Here is a 25,209-nt window from a genome sequence, read left to right on the forward strand (position 1 = left end):
GCAAGTTCCCCCACTGTGGGTCCCTGCCCCCAAGAACCAGCCCAGAGAGGATCTAACTCCTGCAACAACCCAATGGTGGGGGCTTAAAGTTTTAGCCACAACCGTTGACAAGCTCTGGCCTACCCCAGACAGGTAGTCCTAAACGGTCAACAAAAATGACTGCTGCTCAGTTATATGTATTTACTTTCTGAACCACATAAGCAAGAAGTGACAGGGTGACTTTTGGGACTTCAATATGCATGCCCTCCCTTTCCTGGGATCATTTTGACAACGTCCAACAGCCTCAAAGCAGAGTGTGCTGTGTTCACGTGCATCCAGTGCTCACGCGCTAAGGCCTAGGAAATGATGCACGGATTAGAGATGCTTCAGTTTATCCTACATACGTGTATGTGTAGTACACACCTGCCGATGGATTTGCAGAGAAAGACATTCACAGAAAAGCACTAACAAACTCTATATGAAATTTCAACTTCTTTTTAAATGAGAAAAGACCGAGGTAAAAATGAGACCTTTGGATAAAATTTTGAAACAAATGTATTTTCCTATATGCGCATTTTTATCAGGGCTGTGAGGAAGGTGGTTTGATAAGAATCTTCCCTCCCCCCGGTTGTTTAATGTAAAGTCTAAGAACAAAATAAATGACAAAAATAAAGGGCTGATGTGTCAAAGCCCCATCTCTTAATTGCTGATCAGAGCTGAAAATAGATCTTTTTTTTTCATCACTAATTGAATGAGTTTTGTTAAACCTTTTGAAATGCACTTTAGAAAATGCAAGAATACAGCTTAGAACGGGTTCTTTAATTTGGGTCATTTTCTGTTACTTGCAGTAGTGACGGGTGCTTAGCAACGCTGGTCTGGTGGCCCTTTTAAGGCAATGAATACCTGGAAAACAGCATTTTAATCTATTTTATGGCATTAATTATCAGGATCACTGTATTTAGGCAGGGCCTCCTTTGCCACTTTCATACACTGTGAGGGGGAAAAAGTCCTGTGATAAATTGAACGCATTATTTCAGATGACAGACAGAAGATCCTGTGCACTCCCTTATCCAGTTAAAAAAAAACTGTAAGGGCACGAAAACGAGCAGCATAGAGAAGCCACATACAGGAGTTAAGCTTAAATGTTTAAGCCAGGATCTCAACGCTGAGAGTCAGTGTCTAGGCACCGGTGCAAGTCTCCCTGAAGTTGCTATCCTCTCTCTGAGTCTTTCAGGAGCATGGAATTCCATCGGCCACATAGTAAGTAGGCCCGGCTCAGCAACGTGGTACCACACAGAGAAGCCTCAGCACAGTGTTCCTTGGAAGTTCAGGATTTGCTGAATCTTTAAAATGTCCATTTTGTAAATGAGGACTTTCACAAGAATGTCCTGTAAATCCCATCAAGTCACGGGCTTCACATTTATTTTCCTGTGCTTAAATCATCAACTTTCAGGGAAACTGGTAACACGGTAAAATGTAACCGACCGATTTGTTTCTAAGAAACTCCACTGCCATGTTCAACTCAGGGAATATCACCTCGCAATCTATTAATTATCCGTGGTACAGATTTAAGAGATGAATCATTTAAAATGTGCAGAGTGTTTTTATTTTTTTCCCCCTTTCTGGTCTCAATTCTCATTGTTACAAGTACACCTCTCTTAAGTTTTTCTTCATAATTACACCATTCATTTTAGATTTCATGCACTGAACATGGAAGGTGTCTCTCTCCTGCACCAGCCTTCACCTCCAGCCTCCCATCTAATAAGACATCAATTGACTCCCTCTTTGTCTGGGATGCATCCTCAATGCAGTCTGAAATGGGCAGCTTTAAGCTTTTAACAACTGAGTCTCAAAACTCAAAAAGGACCCAGGTTAACAACCAGCTATCTTGTTGTTATTCATATTTTTTCATTTCAATCATCGGTGAATAGAGATCATCAACCTGTGCACACTTTATGCTTGATTTCACATGGATCGCCAATTTGAATAAATTCCTGTAAAGTCGTGAAAAAGATCAGATGGTCTCAAGTTTGTCAACCTCTTAAAACAGAGGCTGCTCTGCTGGGTGGTTTGGTATTTTGAACATTTCAGTTGCATCTTCATGCCTGAGAACGTGAATGCCTGAGAATCTACTGTAAAGAGAGAAAACAAAACCCAGACGTGTGGCAGACAGTAGATGCTACACTAAAATATTTTCCCACTGAGAGGGAGACTAGTGAGTTAGCTGTGCCTCTAAAATGCCTTGGCTGTATATTCCCAATCCTTTCCTAAGGACTACTTTTACAATTAGCACACAGAGGTCTCTGGATGGCTCTCTGAAACATTTTAAGACCAGAGAACAAAAGGTTTATTTTAAAAATGAAAATCTTGGATTGTCCAACTCCAGACGTGAATCTGCTTTCAATTACTGAAAGTATTTCCACTTCAGTGGAAGGGGATGAAATCTTCAACTACACCATCTTAAAGCCCTGAATTTGATTATATCAGGCTTTCAGACGACAGAATGACTTTGTCACACTGGCACATGAATTCTGTATATGCCATTTATGAGAGATTCTAGAGAGATAGAGAAGCCAGTGTGTGGGGGAGGGGGAAGGCTTCTTATGCCGGGGACTGCTATGGATGTCTAGTTTGTTAAAATACATACATAACTGCTGAAATCACCAGCACTTTCATTGCGATTCCACACGTTTCCCCCGCCCAAATCATCCCCAACTATTTGGCCGCGGGAGTAAGCTGCATGGAAACATAGCTGCACAGTTGCATTTAGAGACTCCGCTCTATGCCACCGCTCCTGACCAGAATTACACACTGAGCGTGTTCGCAGGCGAGACGCTGCGCTCTTAGTTAAGAAGCTGATTTTGTACCTTTTCCCCTATTAAGCAATTAGCATGACGGATTTTTAGTTAATCGAACCACACGACATTCATTTAAGCTCCAGGCAGATTTGTAAACATTTTAGACGCAAATGATCCAAAACCATCCCAGCTAACATTTGTTCCCAACGAATTCCGTAGGACGCGTTGCAGAACTCGCAGCCCAAACACAGCTTTACTACACGCGCGGGGGGCCGTCTAGGACTCCTTCAGCGCGGGCAAACCCCACCTGAACGAAACGACGGGGGACAAAAGACTCCGCTCTGCCCGCGCTACCTGCCCCCTCCAGGGCCGGAAGAGTCCTCAACAAAGTTCAGCCTGGACCCCTCCTAAAGCCTTCCTTTGGTCCCTCGGGGGTTAAAGGAAACAGCTTCTCTCGGATGCTAATGTGGCCCCGGCGCCGGTGCCCACCGCGCGGTGCCCGCTCCCGCTGCCACCCCGAACCCGGGAGCCGCCGGCCGCCAGCGAGCGGAGCCCAGCCCGGCCGCCGCCGGGTCGCCCGGGAGCCGGGGCGGGCGAGCCTGCGGCGGGGAGCCGCGCTGCGCCCGCCGCCCGCCCGAGGCCGCGATCGCCGCCGCGCCCGCCCGCCTGCCCGCCCGCCGCTCACCCACCTTGGCCGCGGCGCGCCCTCGCAGTGGCCGTGCGGAGCCGAGCCCGGCGCTGCCAAGTGGCCTCGGTCTGGAGCGTGTCGGGTTACAGCGCCGGGCTCGGGCTCGGGCTGCGCGGCCGCCCGACGCGATAGGCTGAGGCTCGTCTGTTTACAGGCGGCCGCCGAGGGGGCGGCGGCGGCGCTTAACCCCTTCGCGCCGGGCCCGGGCCACCCGGCGCCCCGCCGGCCCGCTCCCCGCCGCCGCGGCCGGGCGCCCGTGCTCCGACCGTGCTCGGACCGCTTAGGCGCCCCGGCCCCAAACGCACGGGGCAACTGGGCTCCAGGCAAGCACCCAAGACCCCGGGAAAGGGGCTGACACGCTCACACACGCGCGCGCGCGTGCACACGCACACCCACCAGCAATCGTCCCTACTGTGGGGGTTCAGGGGGCTGGGGATGCTCTTCCGAACAGAACGGCTTTCCGAGCACGACTTTCCTCTGCTCACAAAAGAGCCTCTCTCCCAGCGCGCGAATGGATGCCGGCCCCTGCTCCGCCAGCATTCGTGCGCCGCCCCGCTGCGCCGCTGCTCTCCACCGGCGCGGTGGCCGCGCTCCCCTCCTCTAGGGAAACCAAGTCCCCTGGCCCCCGGGACGCGCTGCTGCGGAGGGGGGGTGGGCCGCGAGGGGTCGGGGGTGCGGACCTGGAGTCGGGCACGGGCTGCGGCGCGGCCACTGCCCCGGCCCCTGCACTGGCGGGGACCACGGAGGGGGCTGCCCGGCGCCCGGCCCCTTTGCTGCCGCGGGGACCCGGGAACACTAACCCTGGTCGGGCCGCAGCCCCTGGAGGGGGTCCTGGGGCCGCAGGCATGGGTGCCAGCGGGCGGTACGTGCTGAATGATGTGCCCGGGCTGGCCAACCCAGGTCTGGAATCGCTCACAAGGTGCTCCAATTAGCTATCCTTCCAAAGAAAAGATGCTTAAATCGTGCAGTACTTTTTTGATTAAAAAAAATTGCTCCTCGATCCACTTTTAACATTATTTTTACATTGCCTCCACTTCCAGGCGCCTCCTTCTTTCAGTTTTTCCTTCTTAGAGCACTCTGGTCTTTTCAGCCTCTCCATGTATCACATACACTGAGGGCTGATTGAAGGCGGAAACATTTTTAGATCCGCTGGTACTTTCTTCCAATTTCTCCAAATCACGCAACACTTTTTATTAATAAAAAAAACCAGGACGGAAAACAAGATGTACCTTACAATACTGATTTCAAGGAGCATATATTTATATCAGCAGCTCTCTTTCTATAGGTTAACCACCTTCACAATGTAAACTTCACACCCCCCCCTAAAAAAGACTTTAACGGAAATCACTCTTCTTCCCTGACTTATCAATGAGATTAGTGCCATGATTACAATTAAAACTCTCTCCCCTCACCCGATTCCATCCTACAGAAACATCCTCTACATCCCAAATTCTTTCCGAATGCTCATGATTCAAAAATAATAGTAGTTTCTTTTTATCATATTACCTTTGCCTTGAATTTTGCCACTTTCTTCTTATATCTAAGTGCTACAAAAGAAAGGAACACACACACGAAAACCATCGAACACGGCTCATCTACCTCTACCAGTGTACTGTCCTTCTCCCTTTCCAGCTGTGTCTACAGTGTACGCACCATCATACATGGAGACGCCTGACGCTGCCCTGTGTTTAAGCACATTCCCTGCATCTTAGGATCTTGGTGTTCTTCCCTTTCAGTAACTGGCTCTTCTGGAATTACAAACACAGTGTGTCACATAATCATGACTACTATCCTTCCCTTAACTACCAAGATATTTGCCTTTTACTTAGGATGTTATTAAGATAGCTTGGAAATAAGTTAAGCATTTCTTTGACACAGTCTAAGTTTGGAAGTTATTTTAGGATTTTGATATTCTTTGCTTGAAGAAAAATTGGGTCAAAAAATAGAACAATAGATATTTTGTGGGGCAACTAAAGACCTAGAGGCTCCTAAGCAAATCTCTTAATATGTTTCAATATTTTTGTTAGGGTCATTTCACAGATCTTTTTAATACATGAGGTTTTTTTCAATGAACAGAAGCAGTCTGCAGTAATTGCAAATAAATACTAGCCCTGTATAGCTATTTGGGCCAGAATGAAGTCATTGTCTAGTTGGAATCTTAGAAGAATTAAATAGGCAGAACATTGTACAATTAGAATTTGTCCTGCACCTGGGGAGCTTGCTAAGGCTACGCTTCAAAAATTGTACCCCTGCATTTTTGATGAGCACCTTAAACAGGTCTGGGATTGGATTAGAACCCTAAAACACAGCAAGAGGAGTACTACACTGGAGAAATGAAAGGTTTTAGGATCTTAAATAAATCACTGCTTGGTTCAAGACGAATATTTGGCAGATTCATTTCCCCAGATAAATGCTATGTAAATTGGTCACTGATTGATAGCATTTATTAAAATCCCAATTTAAAATGCTAATTAAGCAATACCCATCCATAAATATCAGACACTGCTTAGTCCAACTTTTATATTGGATTATAATGGAATAGTCTACATGGCCAGATATTGAGTTCTATCTTTTCAGAAAACAAAATTAGTTACTCTAAATTGTACAAAGAGATGAATACCCCTTGAGAATAAAAGGGGGCTGGCTCTGAAGAGAACTGAGCAGCGGCCGCAGCCCGTGGGGAAGATGGAATGGCACACGCAAGCTTTTAAACCATCTCCGTAGCTGAAGAGGGAAGGATCAGTTTTTTCTCTCAACGCGAGGAAAGACACGTGGTTCTGGAGCCACACTCATGCACGGACTAAATCACTTCCAGCTTAAAAAGAAGCCGTCACTGCAGAGGTCGACAGAATATCGTTAGGCGCACATTCAATGTCTATTTTCTTCTGCTCGCTTGCCATGAAGGGGCCCTGTTGGTACAGAGATCACATGGCCGGCTGCGAAGCAAGAGGTTGGTGAAGTGAACTCACCGGCCATGCTAAGCTGGACGCAGATGTGGCAGTCTGCTTCCCTCAATGTTCACAGCCTTGGAAAACCCAAGGGGCAATTCTCCTCCATCTTATAGGGTCTCTATGAGTCAGAATTTGAAGTGATTGCAAGTTTTTGGTTATTTTTTAATAATTTGTCATATTGATGATGTCAGGAATAATCAACATTATGGATCATGTCTTATATAACTCAAGTGTTTCTTGTCTAAGATGTGCAGAATTCTCCACAGTTCCATGATCAGATACAATCAAATATGTTGAATTACGTGGCTATTTTATGTCGTGAATAACTAACTCCTTGGAATTATACTGGTACCATTAAACGAATTTCACTTACAACTGAATTCCCTTCTTTAGGCATAAAAACCTAAGGACTGCACACCACATGGACGGTTTTTAAAAATGCATGAACCAAATCAAAGCAAATTGTGTGTGTTTTTTAAGTCCAAGAATAAGTTTTTATTCCAAACTGGCACCAACTTAGCTTTTATATTAAGAGTTCTCTTGACCTTTCTGCTTGGGCCAAAAATCTTGAAGGGATCACAGCTTAACCAAAGCTGGGGTAATTACCTTTCCTGCTAAATTATGAAGCCCCGACTCCATGCTGTCAGAGACGGTAAAACAAAAGCAGAATGGGTCTAGGATGGTTCTGCCTAAATAGAACTATCTAGAGCAGGGGTTCTCAACCTTCTTCATGCCGCGACCCTTTAATGTAGTTGAAACAGTTCCTCATATGGTGGTGACCCAAGCCATAAAGTTGTGTTCATTGCTATTTCACCACTGAAATTTTCCAGTTATGAATCAGACGACCCCTGTGAAAGGGTCATTTGACCCCCAAAGGGGTCATGACCCACAGGTTGAGAATCGCTGATTTCTAAGCTTACAGCTCTTTAAGACGTCAGACTGCCTTCCTTGTCTACCCCCAAGCAGCTGGTAGGTTTGAATAGCCCATCATGTGGTTTTCATCTAACACTTAACCCATGACACCCCCAGGGCTACCTCAAACACAGCCATATCAAATACATACAATAAGACTATGCTAATAGCGAATAGTCAGTCCTTTTATGTAATCAAACTAACCCTCTACCATGGATGTAGTCCAATTCATAATGACCCTACATAGGGTTTCTGAGACTGCAAAACAAACAAACAAAATGTGTGCCAGCAACCCGCCTCACCTTTCTCCCACCAAGCAGCTGGTGGATTTGAACTGCCAACCGTGTCATTAGCAGCCCAGAGCCTAAACCATGGCACCAGAGCTGCTACTCTAATTGAACATTAATACCAGTTTTATTCAATTCTTGGGACTTCTATGAGAAACTAATAGTATCAGCCCTATTGTCTAGCTGAGAAAACAGGAGCTTACCGAGGTTACTAACAGGCTGCCATCATTTAAGAACCTCTGTTGGCAGATAGGAGCCCTGGGGCATAGTGGGTATGGGCTGGGCGGCTAACACAAGGCAGAAAGATCAGGCTCTCTCCTGCAGTGAAGTAGTACAGTCTTGGAAACCCACAGGGGCAGTTCTACCCTGCCCTTAGGCCACTGTGAGTCAGAATCAAGTGGAGTTGACCTGATGACAGTGAATTAGGTTTGGTTGGCACAATGGTTCTGTGCTCAGCCAGTTACAGATAAGGCTGGTGGTAGGATTCTTCCCAGTGGCTCTGCAGCAGAAGTCTGTCCATCTGTTCCTAGAAGGAGTACAGCCTAGAAAACCCTTGGGGCAGTTCTCATTGATCCCACCCTCCCCCGTTTCATGCAGAGTTGAAAGGGAATCAAGGGCCCAGAACTACAGCATTCAGAGAATTTCCAAGGCTAGTCTTGCTGGCTCCTGGTGGGCTGTGCCAGACTCAACTTGATCATCAGACCTGGTATTTGGAGTACAGTTCATTTGCCAGCGAGGAGGCATTATGATGGGGGACCCCAAAGATTTGAAAGCATGACCTTTAATTTTCACTATCTAACATTTGTGGGGGATATGGAGGTGGGAGAAGAGCCACCTGCTTTCTCCTCGGTGTTTTGAAATCACCTTCAGAGTTCAGGTAATAAGTAGTGCACACCCAAGGACTGCACCTACGAGAAGCAATCATTCCTCAGCATCCCTGGACACCTGATTGAGGGACTGGAGTAGGTACAGGGGTTCCAGTTACTTTAGAATCTGATTATCTAGATGAACTGTCAAAAGTCATGCCTTCACCTGCAAACTTATTTTTTGTTTTAATAATAACCAATATACCAAAGAAACTGTTTATGCCACCGAAATTACAGTGCGCTGACATCAATTGGTACACAATAATTGTATAATTACTTTAGTTACATGCTGTGAGTAACATTTTAGATTTTATCTTCTGTTTGGCAGAGTGTATTTTGTCAGTAGCACAAAAGTGTCTAGCAGCTACGTGAACTCTGTTTCAAGCTGACATTCAACGAGGTATATTTAAAATATTTCTGGGTCTTTTTTACCCCAAAAGTTCAATGATCATTTACACTGGAACAGAAACAAAGGTTTGAAAACAAAGCCCTGTAACCCAAGCCAACTCCTAATGTTTCACATATGTGTACAGTAAAGTCGAAATGACGAGCATACTGCCACGGCGATTCTTCCTGCTAGCCAAGGGGAAAACTCATCCACAACACAAAAGGGGCTTCCAAATGTTCGTGGACAAACGGCACGAAAAGAGAATAAAAATTTCCCACCAATTGTTTCGAAGCCCCTCCTGGACATCTGTGTCACAGCTAACTGAAATGGCCCACATCTGAAACCATTTCTAAAAGGCGAGTGCTCTTGGTTTTTCAAGTTGTGAAAGCACAGCCCCGAAAAGAAACCACCCACAAATACTTCCTGAAATCCCATGAGGAATCTATTCAGCCACGAGTGTCATGTGGCAATGGAACTGGTCTTTATGTGTCCAGGCGACCTTGGGCCCTCTGCAGGCGAGGCAGCAGGCAGTGAAGAAGAGGAAGCAGGATTTGGGGAGTGGGGGGGTGGTGGTGATCAGGTCTGGACTCCCTGCAGGGGGCAATCAAGCAGTGCACTGTGTCGGACAGGCTCAGAGAGCCTCCTTGCTGGCCTGGCAAGTATCCAAGGGGTAGGGAAGCGGGCGAGGAAGGGAGATCATTTCTACCTGGTGGTGAGAACAGGGCAGGGGCAAGAAGGCAGAGCTTCCAGAGAAATCCAGATGGCCGGCAATAGTTAGCCGCAGGTCGGGTTGCTAGGAAAATAGGTTTTTAAGCAAGAGCCAGGTGTCCCATGGCACCGTTAGAAAGAAGTCTAATTTTGAGCAGGGTGGTAGAAGTCCAGTTCTATTATTAAGCCTTCATGATGGGGAAAGTACAGGAGAGGCCAAGCTGAGGAGATCGTGCTGCGTCTCCCGGGCGCACTGGACAGAAGGTCGGCAAGCAGCAGGGGCGCATTCCCAGGCCCACCCAGGGATGGCAGTGTTTGTCCATGCTTGGCAACTTGTTGGGGTTCAATGTATTTTTTAGATTTTGAAATAGGAATATATCGGGGGGGGAGGTGGATGTTCCTGCATGAGAAATGCACGCATGTTAAATCCAAATGATTGAAAATGTCTCCATGACAGAGCAGTTTCTTCCATGTGGTTGGATTATGTGCTCTCACCATCCTGAAACACATTCTAATGTTAGGGTCTCAAGACGCGGTCGTTAGACCTTGAGCTGCATTCCGGCTGGGTTGGCAGTTTGAAACCACCAGGCTCCTACAGTGGAAGACGGGGCTTTCTATCCCCATGAAGAGCAACAGCCTCCGAGGCTCACAGGGCCAGTTCTACCCTGTGCCGCAGGGGGGCCATGCCCGCGAGTCAGCATCGACTCCATGGCAGTGAGTTTTGATCAACAAGTATTGCTTTGAAATTAAATATCGCAAAGGCTTGTTTCCAAATGCTCCCAAGTTGGTTCCAATGCTCAGCAACCCCGAGGAATCAACAGTAGAGCAGACCCCCCAGCCGTTCCGCGGCGGTAATCTTCGTGGAAGCCAATTGCCACATCTTTCTCCATTGGAGCAGCTAGTGGATTTGAACTACTGGTCATAGGGTTAGCAGCAGAGTGCTTAACCACTGTGCTACCAGGGCTCCTTTTCGTTTGTTGAGACATCAGGAGTGAGTTATTCCTTGATGGCTAGTAGTGACTTGATGTTGGCGGGAAGGCAAGTCGCTGTCTACAGAGGCGGTAGCTAACGCTGCACCGATCCCATCCTAGATCCCATCCAGACGACACAGACATCACACAAATGGCTACATTTGCCCTTTAGAAAGTCCATTAAAATAACCAGTTATGTGTTAAATTCCTAGATCTTTTATAACAGAGTTTCATTTACTAGATTTTAATGATTTTTAAGACGTTTGTGAACATCTGTCCTGCTTTTATGTAGACATTTTTATATGTCACTTTGGATGTAGGCTTGGCACCTAGCCTTTTACAAGGCCAGGTCCTGCTCCTCCCTCCAGATTGGGCTCCTCCAATAGCTCTCTCTGAGCCATCCGCCATGGCTGCTGGGCCCCTCCCCTTCTGAGGGTCTGCTCTGCTCTAGCTAGCATTGTCCCGTGCACACCATCCCTTATTCTGCTGTCTATCCCCTTGTCCGTAACTCCTTCCAGGCTACAAACACCTGAGGGCAGGGATCATTTCTTTGTTGATTCCTCAGTTTTTCACAGAACGTACCACACAAAGAGACATTAAATAAATACTGCTTTGGGCACAGGGCGTGAGCGGAGTGGGATGGTGGTGGCATGGATCAATCCCTGGGTACAAAAATCGTTGAGATTGAAGAAACTGAATTGCAACAGTTTAGTCACTTGTGTGGCATGCCTTATTGTCTAAGTATGTTCATACTTGTCTCTCAACTAGCATACCATGACCGTTTGGAGGGCAGAGACTAAGAGCTCCTAGCATCTAGCATCATTGACAGTTTAAGGGGCATGGGTCACTACTGTGTTTATAAATACCAAGTCCACAGCATATAATTTTTCATTATAAAATTATGGGATCATCAAACTGGATGTAAATTTAATACAGATATAATTGGTGACAACCTCATGGGGAATCAGACCACACCATCTACAGATGAATATACTTGGTTTCCTTCCCAAAAAGGGGGGAGGTGTTATCATGTCAGGTCCATTCTGAGTAACAGAATTTCCCATGGTTTCTGGAGGGAAGCTCTCCTTTGAAAGTTTCTGACTGAAAATGAGGACCAGTTGCTCTTGGTTTCCACTCAGGGCGGAGTGGGCGATTACGGCGCAATCTGTGCCCAAACTGAGCAATAGAGATCTCTCAGTACAGATCTGTCATCTAGTTGAAGCTGATTATTCATAAATCTTGACTTAAAATCCCCACTCTCCTAGCGCAGTGGTTCTCAACCTTCCTAATGCTGCAACCCTTTCATACAGTTCCTCATGTTGTGATGAGCCCCCAACTATAAAATTATTTTTGTCGCTACTTCATAATTGTCATTTTGCTAGTTATGAATTGGCGACCCCTGTAAAAGGGTCATCTGACCCCCAATGGGGTCATGACCTACAGGTTGAGAACCGCAGTTAAAGAATCTCAATTATTTTACCCTTTCCTAATAGGTGTTTTTAATTGTTATGTTTAATTAAAAAATATTTTCCCCCAAAATATTAGTGGCTCTTTCAATGGAGAGCAAGATGGAGGGAAACAATCAAAAACAAAACTCACTGTGGTGAAGTTCATGCTGACTCAGCACACCCCTGTGGGCTCCGGAAACAGTAACCATTTATGGGAATAGAAAGCCCAGTCTTTCTCCCCTGGAGCTGCTGGTGGTTTCGAACTACCAACCAAGTGGATGGCAGCCCAACACATAACCACTACACCACCAGAGCTCCCCTTGGGGTGGAAGAATGGAGCTCAGGATTACAACCCATTGGTGTTTGGACTTGAGATCTAAGAGATCTGGTCCAGGAAGAGCTATGTATGAGAAGCCAAATGATTCAGAGACCAGAAGGCATCTAGGGAAGTGACCATTTCGTTTTACCCCTCAACCCAAACAAACCCATGGCCTTTCAGTCCACCCCGGCTCACAGCCAACCCTCGAGAGGGTTTTTGAGGCGGCAAGTCATTGTGGGAGTAGCCGGCCTCATGTTTCTCCTCAGGAGAAGCTGGCGGGTTTGAACCACCCACCTTGTGCCTTGCGTCTGCAGCCCAATGCCTTAGCTCCCAGCCCCACCGGGCACCTCATTTTATTGTCTGAAAGTGCTGACAAGGAGATTGGAGATGGAAAGAAGTGATTCTGCCCTGTGATACAGCTTTGCTAACCTAATTCCAAAGTGATATTCTGGAGAGCGCCAGAGGCCCTGCATAGAAGCCAGTGAATGGCAGAGCGGCCGGAAGCAGGCGTCAGGAACAGCAAGGGCAGCCAAAGAAGGAGCCAAGAGAGAAGTGTAGAACTTGTAAGCAAGTCTGCACCCTGCCAGAGTGGACAGGGAAGGGATGGTGCCTGGGCTTGGGGGTTGGGTGGGCAGGGTCATATTCAACAAGCTACATTTACCAGTTAGATTAATACTAAAATGAGTGAGGCCAACATTCTTGAAATGAACAGAAAAGGGGAAATGTGCGACCTAAAGGAGCACCATTTTTAGCAGCGTCACAGGGTCAATGTCAAACTTGGGTGAGGGCTGAACACCTCGTGAGGAAAAGATGGCCGAACGCTGCTAGGGTACAAATCAACTTTTTGCTTATTTTGTTTTATTTTTTAAGGATTTTAATTCTGCTCACACTTATTGAATGTCTGTTATGGGCCCGATCCCACTTGAAACTCCTTGGTTAATCCTTGCAAGGTAAGCCTGCTTTAAAACCAGTGATTCGCACTGGATTTCCGTCATTTCAAATCGTCTGAACTGGGGAACAAAACAAAACAAACCCCGGGGCTAGCAAGTCAACGTGTTGGCGGTTTTACCTGGGTCTGTCTGGTTTGTCAAAATCAAGTGTGCTCGGGGTCTTGCTAGGGGCAACTGCAGGAGCTGAAGGGAAATCATACAAAGATACACAGGAGGTACCGTGTGACCGCAAAGGAGAGCTCTAAAATAAAGGGGTGGTGGTGGCAGGCAACAAAGAGAAAGCAAACTCTGCGGATACAGACTGTTGGGGAAGGAAAACTCCCGGTGTGCTGTGTCTAGTCCTGGGGGCTTTCCAGTTCTGAGTGTCAGGGACGGCCTCTCTCTCCCAGGAGAGCCCGTGTGGGGAGAGGGGGAATTGGGAGGTTCAGAAGCTCTATTATAATAGGAGAGCAAAATAAGGCCGTTGATTTAATTGTTTCTAAGCAAGGCGAGTACAACTCTGTGGCCACGGCAGACAAACCATCCTGGTCACCACGGCAAATGGACATGAGCTTATCCAGACATTTGGCTTCACACCAGAAACCAGCGCGAGATCTGCAGAACTAGGCTACTCCCAGCCAACGTCCTCTGAGAGATTTTCAAGCAGAGGTTTGTACAATGTGATCATTCAAATGAATTTCAGAGATGAAGGCAGGGCAAGCTAGAGTATTTTAGAATTAATTTCATAGTATTACTCATTAGATCGATACATCACGGTGTCATTTTAACTACAGTGGCCAAGATAGCTGTAGTTCGTTCCAATGGTACGAGCAGTCAGTACAGGACTCCCACAGCGAGGTCCAACTCCGTACTCAGTAATAACCGTGCCTTTTGTCAGGCTTGCTCCTGAAATGGACGTGAACAAATTTACCTTCAACAATTTCTGGTGGGGCCAGAGTATGTTTCAGCATGAAGAATCTTCTTAACTAGAATCTAACAGGTTAGGTTGTGACACACACACACACACACACACACACACTTCTCATTGTACTGCTTGAGGATTACTTGTTGAAATTTAATAGCAACATGTACTTTGATGATCCACGTCAGGAAAATTCCTACATGCCGTTCCAATGGCAGGCAGCTTTTGGACCGTGCCTTAAAATACTGGAAGGGCATCAGTGAGGATAAGATAGACTCCCTGCAAAAGGGAGAGAACACAGGACCCTACAGGAAGCATGGGGTATCAATAGTTCACACAATAAAACCACCGAAGGAAACAACAATCCACCCAGAGGGATTTCTCCCCAAGTCTCTGCCAGTCAGGATACCCGGTTCTGGATCAGACTTCGATTCGGTTTTCCATTTTTCCATCCATAAACAGAATCTCTAAGGTATTTCAAACCCATTAGAAGACTGCATAGGAGTTTCTTATGATTATTTTAATGTCTTTTTAAAAAAATCTTTTTATTGGGGCTCATAAGGCTCTTATCACAATCTGTACATACATCAATTGAGCAAAGCACCCTTATACATTCGTTGCACTCGTCACTCTCATAATTCACCTTCCACTTGGGTTCCTATTTTAATGTCTTAGTGATGTTTTTAATGAATTTGTTTTAAGTTTTGGAGGGTTTTTTTTTATACTGGTTTCCCACCATCTCCATCATTGTGTTGTCTGTCCATCCATTCATGGGTCAAGGTTTTGCTGGGTTGATCAAAACCAAACTCATTGCTAACTAATCTATGCCAACTCATAGTGACCTTCTTGGGGCGGGTAGGGGTAGAATTGACTCTGTGGGTTTCTGAGAGCATAACCGTTTATAAGAGGAGGAAGCCTCATTTTCTCCCACTGAGCAGCTGGTGGTTTCAAACTGCTCACCTTGCAGTTAGCAGCCCAACTCATATTCCCTGCACTACCAGGGCCCCGTCGTGGGTTTGAAGAAGGAATAGAGCGCTCATTCAGAGGTCATTTTCAAATATGACCTCTGACTATTGACGTGATTTAGAAGAAGGCTATTTTCATCTTTATTCTTTTCCAAATATTAAGAAACTAGCCACATGTCTATAATTAAGAGACCCCAGATGTTCTTTCTTTCATGAGACTCGGTTTGGTGATTTTTCTAAAATGATGTACGCTGCCACATTTTTTGTTTTCATATTGAAGTGGCGAGTATCTATTGCAGTCTTATCACCTGAGTGTGCTTACTCTTCCCACCTAGGTTTTACTTATCGTGCAAGGTCTCTCGCATTTAAGGACTCTGCTCTATCCACAACGTCTTGACACTCATTCTGCAGGGAGAAGACTCTTGCTAAACACATGGTGCTAGAGCACACATCTAGTTTCCTGACGTGAGAGATCAAGTAACATCATCAAATGTTTGGACCTAACTCAAAACCAGAGCAAATTCACTGTCGAGTCGATTCCGGCTCATGGTGATCCTACAGGACAGAGGAGAACTGTCCCTGTCAGTTTCAGAGACTGGGAATCAATGCGGAAGTAGAAAGCCTCATCTTTCTCCTGTGGAGTGGCTAGTGGTTTTGAACTTCTGATTTTGTGGCTAGCAGCCCAATGCACAGCACACTACACCACCAGGATGGAACTCAGTGATCAACTGCGTGTCTTCTCACAGAGTCGATGGCATGACTGTACCGACAGACACAGACGGAGTCTGTGTGAGTCCTGCCTGTACTGTCATGTTCCACAGGATATCATATTCAAAGCTTGATACACCTGGAATTGTGCCTTTGTAGAAGCGAAGCATCTACCCTATTTGTCAGTGAACCTTGATATTGTTAACATGACCCATATCCCCCCAACCTAAGCAAACGAATAGAAATTTTATAATTTGCCTAAAGGCATCTATTAAAGAGAAAAAAATTGCTGTCAGTGGAAATTTATAATCCTTCCGACCTTCACAGTCAAATATGCCCAGCTTCTGGTGGTTAATGTGAAATTTAATTAATGTCATTGTAAACTATTTTTCCTGAGCCTAGAATTAGAGTGCTTAAATTATCTTACTCCTTTTTTTAATTTATAAAAGAGCCAGAAGACTTTCCAAAAAAAAGTAAAATACAAATCCATATTCCATTGTCTTCCAATTATAAAGAAATAAACCAAATCCAGGCCTTCCTTGACTCTGCCCTGCCTGGAAGGGTACTGTCTTTTTATTCTCAGGAGAGAATCACTAAAGATCACCTTCCTCTGAAGACATGGCCACTGCACACGCCTAAAAAGGGAATATTTGAACCTTCCTAAATTCATTCTTGTGCCTTTTCCCTGTCCTTTTAAAAATCAGTTTCCTATTTCCTCACACTCCTCCCTGCTGGCAGCTGCTCCTTCTGGCCCGAGGAAGGGAGGCAGGCGGGCTTGCTCCATGGATGCCAGCCACATGCCCATGTTGGGGATACTCTGTGTAATCTCCATGTGATGAGCACCTTCCAGTTGCCTCCATCTTAAAAGGCATCTTTAGTATGTGCTTCTATAGGCTGGGGTTGCCATGTCTTTCTTTCTAATGGGAATGCAAGTTTTCCTTTCTGGAATAAAAACTCTTACTAGGAAAAGAAAACCGTAACAACCACCAACTCACAGTCAAGTCACTGAAGAGGAAAAAAAAAAAAATAAAATCACCTGCCGTGTACACACTGAAGATGGAAGAAGTTGTGAAATAACCGCTGTATTTGTAGAGTGTCTGCAGCGATACAATGGAATGAAAATAGCTTTTTACAGTGTTCTGGCTGAGAGGACTGAATCTCCTGAACACAACTACAGGTTCCATCAGGCCGTGGGACTGCTGCAGGCCACCAACAAAGACCATCCCCAACAAAGCAAAGAGAACTTGCTCCCAGCTCCCAACCCAGAACAGACAGCGGCTTAAGTGGAAATGGCGCCTAGCCGTCTTGATGTGTTTGACTTTGGATCACAGTCTGCATGAGATATATCCAGAATGTTGCCAACAAAGACAGGGAGCATGCTCCACACCTTTTCTGGATCCTTCGTTCTACTGACTGCTGTCAAGGTGAGCTGTCCTGACTGCAGGCCCAGCTGCTGCTGCTGCCCTTCCAGCTCCTTGGCAGCGGTCCAGTCCGGGCAAGATGGTCTTCTAAAACTCATGGCAAGGCCTTCTGAAACCTCTTATGTGACTTTTGTTCTCTAGGTGTATTTCTATCTGTCTGCCTGTCTCTCTCAATGTATAGTGAAAGTATATATATATATATATATATATATATATATATATATACAGTATATATATATATATATACAGCCTTATTATTGCTGGTTGATGGTTTTATAAACTCAGGAAAAGCAAAACCAACCAAACACGAGATAAACCATAGTTACATACTGCTGTGCTACTTCCATTCTATAAGTATAACCCTAAGGTTGTTAAGTAGATCGATTTAATATAGAGAATTGGGTCCTTTTTCTGATTTCTCCATTTTCCTGCAGAGGTGTCACTATTCTCATCGTCAGCTCCTTCCTCACCACCATGTTCACATAGAAATGTCTGCAGCACTTTCCCCCCTCACCATTAACCTCTTCCGAATCCCATTACATCTATCCTGCGTATGCATTGTGCCTCAGGCCCAATATCCTCAAACTTTAGCATCATCAATAGGATGCCCTGAACGCTACATGGTCAAAACAAAAAAACAATATTGTACAAATTTGCTTGTCTTCCTGGATCCCTGTGCCTAAGAAGAAAACCTCAATCTACCCAAATGCACAAGAATTAAACCTCGGTGCCATTCCTGAATCTCCTCTCGTTCACCTGTCACTGCTGACTCCTCCCCACTGAATCAGCTCAGAAGCCCGCCGCCATGCTCCAGGCCTTCCAGCGTCGCAGTCATCTCCCTCGCTCATCACATCAGCGCTTTCAGTGGGCACCGCAATGTCACGTCTGCTTTATTCGCTGTCTCCCTCCAACACACGCTTCACACTGTGTTTACAGTTATCTTTCAAAAAGACAAGACAAATAGAATCATATCATGTCCCTGCTTAAATGACCTTAATGACCCCCCATGGTCATTAGGACAGCATCCAAACTACTAAGCGGTGCTTATAAATCATGATCTAGCCAGTCCTTGCAGGTTATACTTCAGCTATGATTCCTTCCTGTTGTCTGGAATGTCATCCTCCCTTGGCTAGTTCCTATCTGTCCTTTGTGTCTCGGCTTAGATGGTTCCTCTTTGGGTTCTGAAAATTCTCCCTTCTTCTTATAGCTGCATGCTACTTGGTCACTGTACATATTCAATATAGCAAGAAAGCATAACAATAACCTATTACAAGTAACACCTTTAAATTCATTCATGCAGAGACAACATTGATTGAATAAATGCATGAATCTGTAAAGCATTTAACCCGAATCAACCCCAAAGAAAGACTTTAACATGGTGAAGACAATGATGACAAGATTTTATCACTCAAGATACCAAACTTTGTGCAGAGCTAGGTAGATGACCAACAAAATAGTCAACATAAAACACAATCTTAAATCCTAACCAATCTTAAATACCCTTTCATTCAGTGTTTGTATGCAGACATGTTATTTGCCTTTGGCAATTAGTGTTATCTCCTCAAAGCCTTCTCTAACCAATTAGTCGACCTTAATTTCTTCCTTTCTCTGTTCCATTAGCTCTTCATTTCTGACTGTACTAGAAGGTCATCTGCCTGCTCACCATGGCTGTGTCCTAGGCAGCGTAATGACAATCCATTCAAGGTCAAACGTGTCACATGCCACCCCCCCCACCCCAGAGCCTTTGTGTCATAGTTCATGACCTACTTAACTATGGTGGAAATGTCATCATTAGGTCTTCCTTAGCTCGCTCATAAAGTCCATCACCAGATCCTGCTGAGACAACTCCCTAAATGGGTGTGCAATCTCACTCTTCCTTTGCCATTCACAGGATCACTGTGGAGGCCCTTGCCATGGTGTGCCTGGATTTTTGTGATAAACCAAACCAACCCAGTGATGTGAATTGATTCCAATCATAGTAACTTCGTGGGTTACACAGGGCAGAATTTCTCCACAGGGTTTTCTTGACTGTAATTGGCATGCAGCAGACCTCCATAACAAGACATGTTAACAATTTTCACCATGAGGATCCAGAGTATCCGTTATATCTTCATTTATTGCCTTTCTTCAATCCATCCTAGATCTGGTTTATAAAATGAGTCACCTCAAATGTGCTGTGCCTCTCTGCAGAGAAGGTGGCCTGATAACATTCTTCTCCACATCAATTAACCGTGAACTCAAGCAAATTAAATGTCTCTACCACCTACTTACTATTTATATGAACTACCTGAACAACAACAACAACAAACATATGCCATTATCCTTAACTTCACTGAAGCTTGTATGGGCTTACTGGGAGGTACACCTAGTTCACATTTTACCTTCCCATTTGCTAGACGTGTGATCTTGGGAAAATTTTCTAATATTTTAGTCTCAAGAATTTATGGAACATAGGAATATTGTACTATGTAAGCAACTACGTTCTTGTGAGAATTAAATGAGACGATTTATAAAACAATATATTTATCAGAGTGCAGACACACAATAGGTCTTCAAAGGCCAGTTTCACCTGAATTCATCACTTAATCCCCCACAGTACAGACTATGTGTAGGTACTGAGATAAATGTTGAGTTACTGGAACTGAATTCTTGGCAAGTTTTAAATGACTAGAGTTATAGTTAATACATCTATTTCTACTGCATGAAGAGTTTGAAAATCTAGAAACTAATATTTTTACTTGAAATAAGCCAAATAGTTTTACTTTTTGGCAAGAACATTAAATTATATTAATCACTTCAGGCAATAGATGATTGAAAAACTAATATTGGAACTGAAGAACCTTAAATATATGAATGATATAAATTTTAAAAGTGCATAAATGTTTCCATGTTATCATAGCCATATGATAGTAGTTTATAAATGTGCATGTAAATAAATTTCACAGTCAAATGGATGATTAGGTATTGATCTGAAAGCATTATAAAATTAAACAATTTTGAAGGATCCAAATAGAAATTAAGTCGAATGTCTAATAACCATACAATGCCAAATTCTGTTCTGTGGTATTATGGCATTGGCAAGGATTTAATGGGCAGAGGTATACATATTTTTTCTGCTACAAGTAGGTTATGTGCAAATTTGATAAATTACCATTCCATGAGTCTAGAAGGCACAAAAATCCTACCTTAATTTTGGAATAGCAGCAAGCATAAAAAACCTTTTATGTTATGAAAGAAAACAATGTAATTAGTGAGTCTTTGGAAAGAAACTGTCTCAGGATCTGCTGGACCAATAGATGAGCTATAGCATACTTTGTAGCATCATCGCATGTTGGAGCTACCTTGTCCTGAGTGACATCTATTTTCACAGAGATACAACAGCACTTCCTCATTGTGATGACTGCACCAGGGAAGCACTTACATTCACATACGTCCTTTAACAATGATTAGAGATTGAATGAGGACGTGGAGATGTCTTATTAACCTCCACGGTCTGAAAGGGATAAAAAATGCAATCAAGATACCAGAGTATTTACTAGTGATTGGAATGTGAAAGCTGAAAACAAAGAAGAAGGATGAGCATTTGGAAAATAGGACCTTAGTGATAGAAACCATGTCAGAGATGGCATGATGAGGTTTTGCAAGACTACTTGCTTGTGAATTGTAAACACTTGTTTTCAACATAAATAGCATACTGGTTGTCACTGCATGGAATACACAAGCATCCTTTTCCATTTGGGAAAAGACAATGGAGAAGCTCAACATCATTAGCCAAAACAAAGCCAGGAGGATACTGTGGACAGGCCATCAATTGCTCATGTACACAAGAAAAAGACCTAATTTTGAATACAACTCCCCGGAATTTAGAGACCAACTCAAGAAGAGATTCAATGCATTGAACACTAATAACCAAAGACCAGATGAGTTCTAAGATAACACCTATATGAAGACATCGCACGTGAAAACAGTAAAAGGTGCTTAAAAAGAGAGGAAAGAAAGAAAAATCAAAGTGAGTGCCAGAATTGCCCTTGAACATAAAGCACCTGAATCGAAAGGAGTTGCCAGCTATTTGGAAGGGCATCTGGAGAAAGCAGAGTAGTACAGTGAAATGTGCACAGTCTTAGGGGAAAAGGGAGGAACATGCTTGGCATTTCTCGAGTTGAAGAAATTGGCGGGGGGAAATCAAGTCGTTAGCTTGATTGAACAGTGAAGCTTTCATGGGGAAAATATTGAAGAATGAAGGAAGAATCAAAAGAAGATGGAAGGAACACACAGAGTCAACAAACAAATGCAGCGCAGAAGGTGCTTGATCATCTGCGTCACCGATAAACACCTGCCTAACGGACTGGCTGGTCATCCAAAGAAAGGCAATCCAACAGAATATGAAAATTGCCAAACATTGTTTTTAATATTACACACAAGTAAACTTTTGCTTAAGAGCATTAGAAATACTTGCAGCAGCCATAGATAGGGAACTGTCAAAATTCCATTATGATTCTGAAGAGGACACGGAATGAGATCTATAATCGTTGACATCAGATGGCTCTTCTTGGAAATGAGAGAATTCTATAAATATGTGCAACTGGGTCATATTGACTGTGCAGAGGCACTGGACTGTGGGCATCATAAAAAAAGGAAAGATACCATTGATAAACGTGAGAATTCCAGAACTTAGTTGGGCTCATGCAGGACCTGTCCTTCGCCCAAGAAGCTATCATTTGAACAAAACAAAGGGATAGTGCATGGCTTACAAGGAGCCCTGGCGATGACCTGCCCGCCATCAGATCAACAGTTTGAGCTCACCAGGTGCTCCTCAAGAGAAGCATGAGACTTTGTGCCCCGCTAACAGCTGATGGCCTTTGCGACTCACCGGAGCTGGTCTTCTGTTTCCATAGGGTCACACTAAGTCGGCATTGATTGGGTGGCAGGGAGGAGTTCCTTTTTTTTTTTTTTGGCTTGTTGAAAATGTACATTATGGTTGCATCCTTTCATCATATTTATTCAATCTGCATGCACAGCAGATCAGCTAAGAAGCATCACTCTATGGAAAAGAGCAAGGCGTCAGGATCGGGAGAAAACTCATTAACCACTCATGATCTGTGGGGCACGCATCTTGCTTGCCGGGGATCAAGCACTCCAGCCTTCAGCATGGATTGCACGTCAGCGTTAAGGAAGATGACATCCTCCTTTTGGACCAGTCGGCTGACACAAGGAGAAAAGACGGAAGTTATCATTTCCTTGCTCTCGGCTCCACAAAGCATGTTCGCAGGCGCAGCAGTGAGGGAAGCAAAAGACAATGTGACTTTGAACAAACTTGCTGCAAAAGACCTCTTTAGAAAGATACCTCTTTGAAGACGAAGGTGCACATGACTCAAGCCATGGTATATTCAACATGCATGTGCAAGCTGGGCGATGAAGGGAGGCCAAGGAAGCATGAGTGCCTTTGACTTATGGTGTTGGTGAAGACTATGCTGTGGAGTCTGAGAAAAACAAACACATCTGTCCTGGAAGAAGCACAACCAGGAGGCTCCTTATAAGTTAGGATGGCAAGACTTCATCTCATATGATTTGGACAAGTCACAGAAGGGACCAATCACTGGAAGGTCGTCTTGCTTAGTAAGGCAGAAGGTCAGCAAACGAGAGAAAGACTGCACGAGATGAATTGACAGGATGGCTGACACCGCAGGGTCAAACACAGGACCGAGTGTGAGGATGGGCAGGACCTGGGAGTATTTGGTTCTGTGGTCAAAGGGTCACGAAGACTCAGACTCCACTTGATGGCACCTTATAACAAGAATAAACACAGGGGAATACCAACGATACAGGGTATCCTCCTCTCCCTTTCATTTTGTTCATTTTATTTCTTCTTTGTGGAGGAATTAAAATACTGTGGTATGACATTTTAGAAATGTAAAGTATTTTTTAAATGCATCAGATAGTCTTGTAAAAACACCTTTTACTCTTCTCATGTATACAATTGTGCTTAGGTGAGATGCTTACCACCCATCTGCAGTGGCGTAGTTTTGCTCTGATGTGAGAAGCTATGCCACTGGCACTTCAGTTGCCCATAGACAGGTTCAGCGAAGCTTCTAGACTAAACTGAAAGGCGTGGTAAACATTATTCAATGACAGCTCTGTGGATCACAGAATATTGCCTAAGATTTAGACTTGGTTTCTTCGGAGGCATATTTGGAGGGGCAAACTCCCAGAGAAGGGCATCATGTCTGATAAAGTAGAGGTCTAACCAAGACAAGGGGACTCCTCAATGAAATAGACTTACCCAATGGAGCAACCAGGGGCTCAAACATACCAGCCATCGGGAAGATGGGGCAGAGCCAGACAGCACTTCATTCTGTTATACACAAGTTCATGGTGAATTCAAGCCAACTTAGTGTCTTTTAAAAACAACAAATGGCCTGCATAGATCACCTAAGGCTTTCTGCAGCCTCTTCTTTGGAGATTTCCTGCTTGGCTTCATGGCAGCACCCAATCAGTGTGGCGTCAGCTGACTGAAGGGATCGGTAGCGGACTCAAAGAAAGTAAAAACTGACAGGGCCAATATTCTATTAAAACGTTTGACATGATATCTCTGACAGTGCAGGAAACCTGCAGTGCATGAAGACCGGCCAAGTCGATCAGATGCCCCTCTCTGGATTTGGAGATAAGCCAGGAAAGGAGTTCCCAGTGGTAGGAAAAGTGGTAGAAGAAGGACTGGGGAGCCCTGTCATGTGGCTGTGACTAGGCACCGGTGCTACCTCTTTAGGTTCATCCCACATCCTTGAGACCAGACCAAACCATTTCTGGTGTGCCACAATTGACTTCCGCTTCTTGCAGGAAGCCCAGTGAAATGGATTTCTGGTTTTCCTCTCTTTGCCAAGTGTCTTCACAATATGCCTGCATCACCAGAAGCTACCCGAGTACCTGTAAAATAGTTTCCATTCCCAAATCCCTTAAAGACATGTTCATTTGCTCCCTGAATCCACATTGGTTTTCTCTGAACATTAGCAAATGTATGTTTACTCATAAAAATGAGCTCATTGGAAATATCTCTTTAAGATATGTTGTCTTTATAGCAAATACCTTAGTGTGCACTTTTTTAATGGCTAAAAAGTCTTTAATAGTTATGCCAGTCATTTGTGGGAACAGAAAAGACAGAAAGTTGGCACAAAGGAGGAGGAGGAGCAGGAGGAGGAGAGGGAGGAGGAGGAGGAGGAGCAGGAGGAGCAGGAGGAGGAGAGGGAGGAGGAGGAGGAGGAGGAGCTACATGGCTGAGTGTGGGTAGGTAGGATGAAAAGTCACTTCTCGTGCACACAGCTGCATGTAATGAAGGCAACATGTCTGAGGCCCCTTTTTGGATCTGTTCCCCTACATTTTCAACTCAACTTTTATTGGCAAGATTTTGGGGGCCATACTGTGTATGTGTCTGCATTCCTTTAGCCAAAACCTCTTCATATGAAAATTCAGCAGTATTACATTTTGTGTAGATGTCATGACTGCAAATGCGATCTGTTTTATGTGCCACCTGACTCGGGGCTGGCCTGTGCATCCCTGCAAGCTTGTTTTTAGCATAAAGTGATGTTTATCTACGTCATTTACTATAGCCATAGATAAAGACGGGCACATAGATTACCCTGTGGACTTGTAGTTCACGAGGAATACATTATGGAAGGAAAGAATCTCTAAGTGAATTAACAGAAGATACATAAAACCACAACCACAGCCCGACTTTCGCGGGGATGAGTAACAGTGCCGCTGAAATAAAGAGAGCTACAAGAAGCTCCTCACTAGAGAAGCAGCTTCCTCCCTCTCCCAAAGGAAAAGTTCCTCCGAAAATAGGACCTTCTCTCCCGACAGCAAACACAGCTCCCTCTTGTTTGTACAAAATATTTCCCCGGCATTGTGGAATTAAAGCTCTATCTGAAAAAAAAAATTTCTGGGAAGATTGTCAA

General features: G+C 44.7%; 1 protein-coding gene across 7 annotated transcripts in view; it reads right to left on the minus strand.

Moving 5' to 3' along the window:
• TENM3 (teneurin transmembrane protein 3) overlaps positions 1-25,209 on the minus strand; it is a 710,639-nt gene that overhangs the window by 397,737 nt on the left and 287,693 nt on the right. Inside the window, exon 1 of one of the 7 annotated variants that reach the window (XM_075556856.1) lies at positions 3,467-3,548. The exons of the other annotated variants lie outside the window; for them this stretch is intronic. The gene's annotated coding sequence lies outside the window, so the exon portion shown is untranslated. Of the gene's footprint in view, positions 1-3,466; positions 3,549-25,209 lie in introns of those variants that run through there. 7 annotated transcript variants of the gene reach the window in all.

This window comes from Tenrec ecaudatus, chromosome 8 (genome assembly GCF_050624435.1).
Source record: "Tenrec ecaudatus isolate mTenEca1 chromosome 8, mTenEca1.hap1, whole genome shotgun sequence".
NCBI lineage: Eukaryota > Metazoa > Chordata > Mammalia > Afrosoricida > Tenrecidae > Tenrec > Tenrec ecaudatus.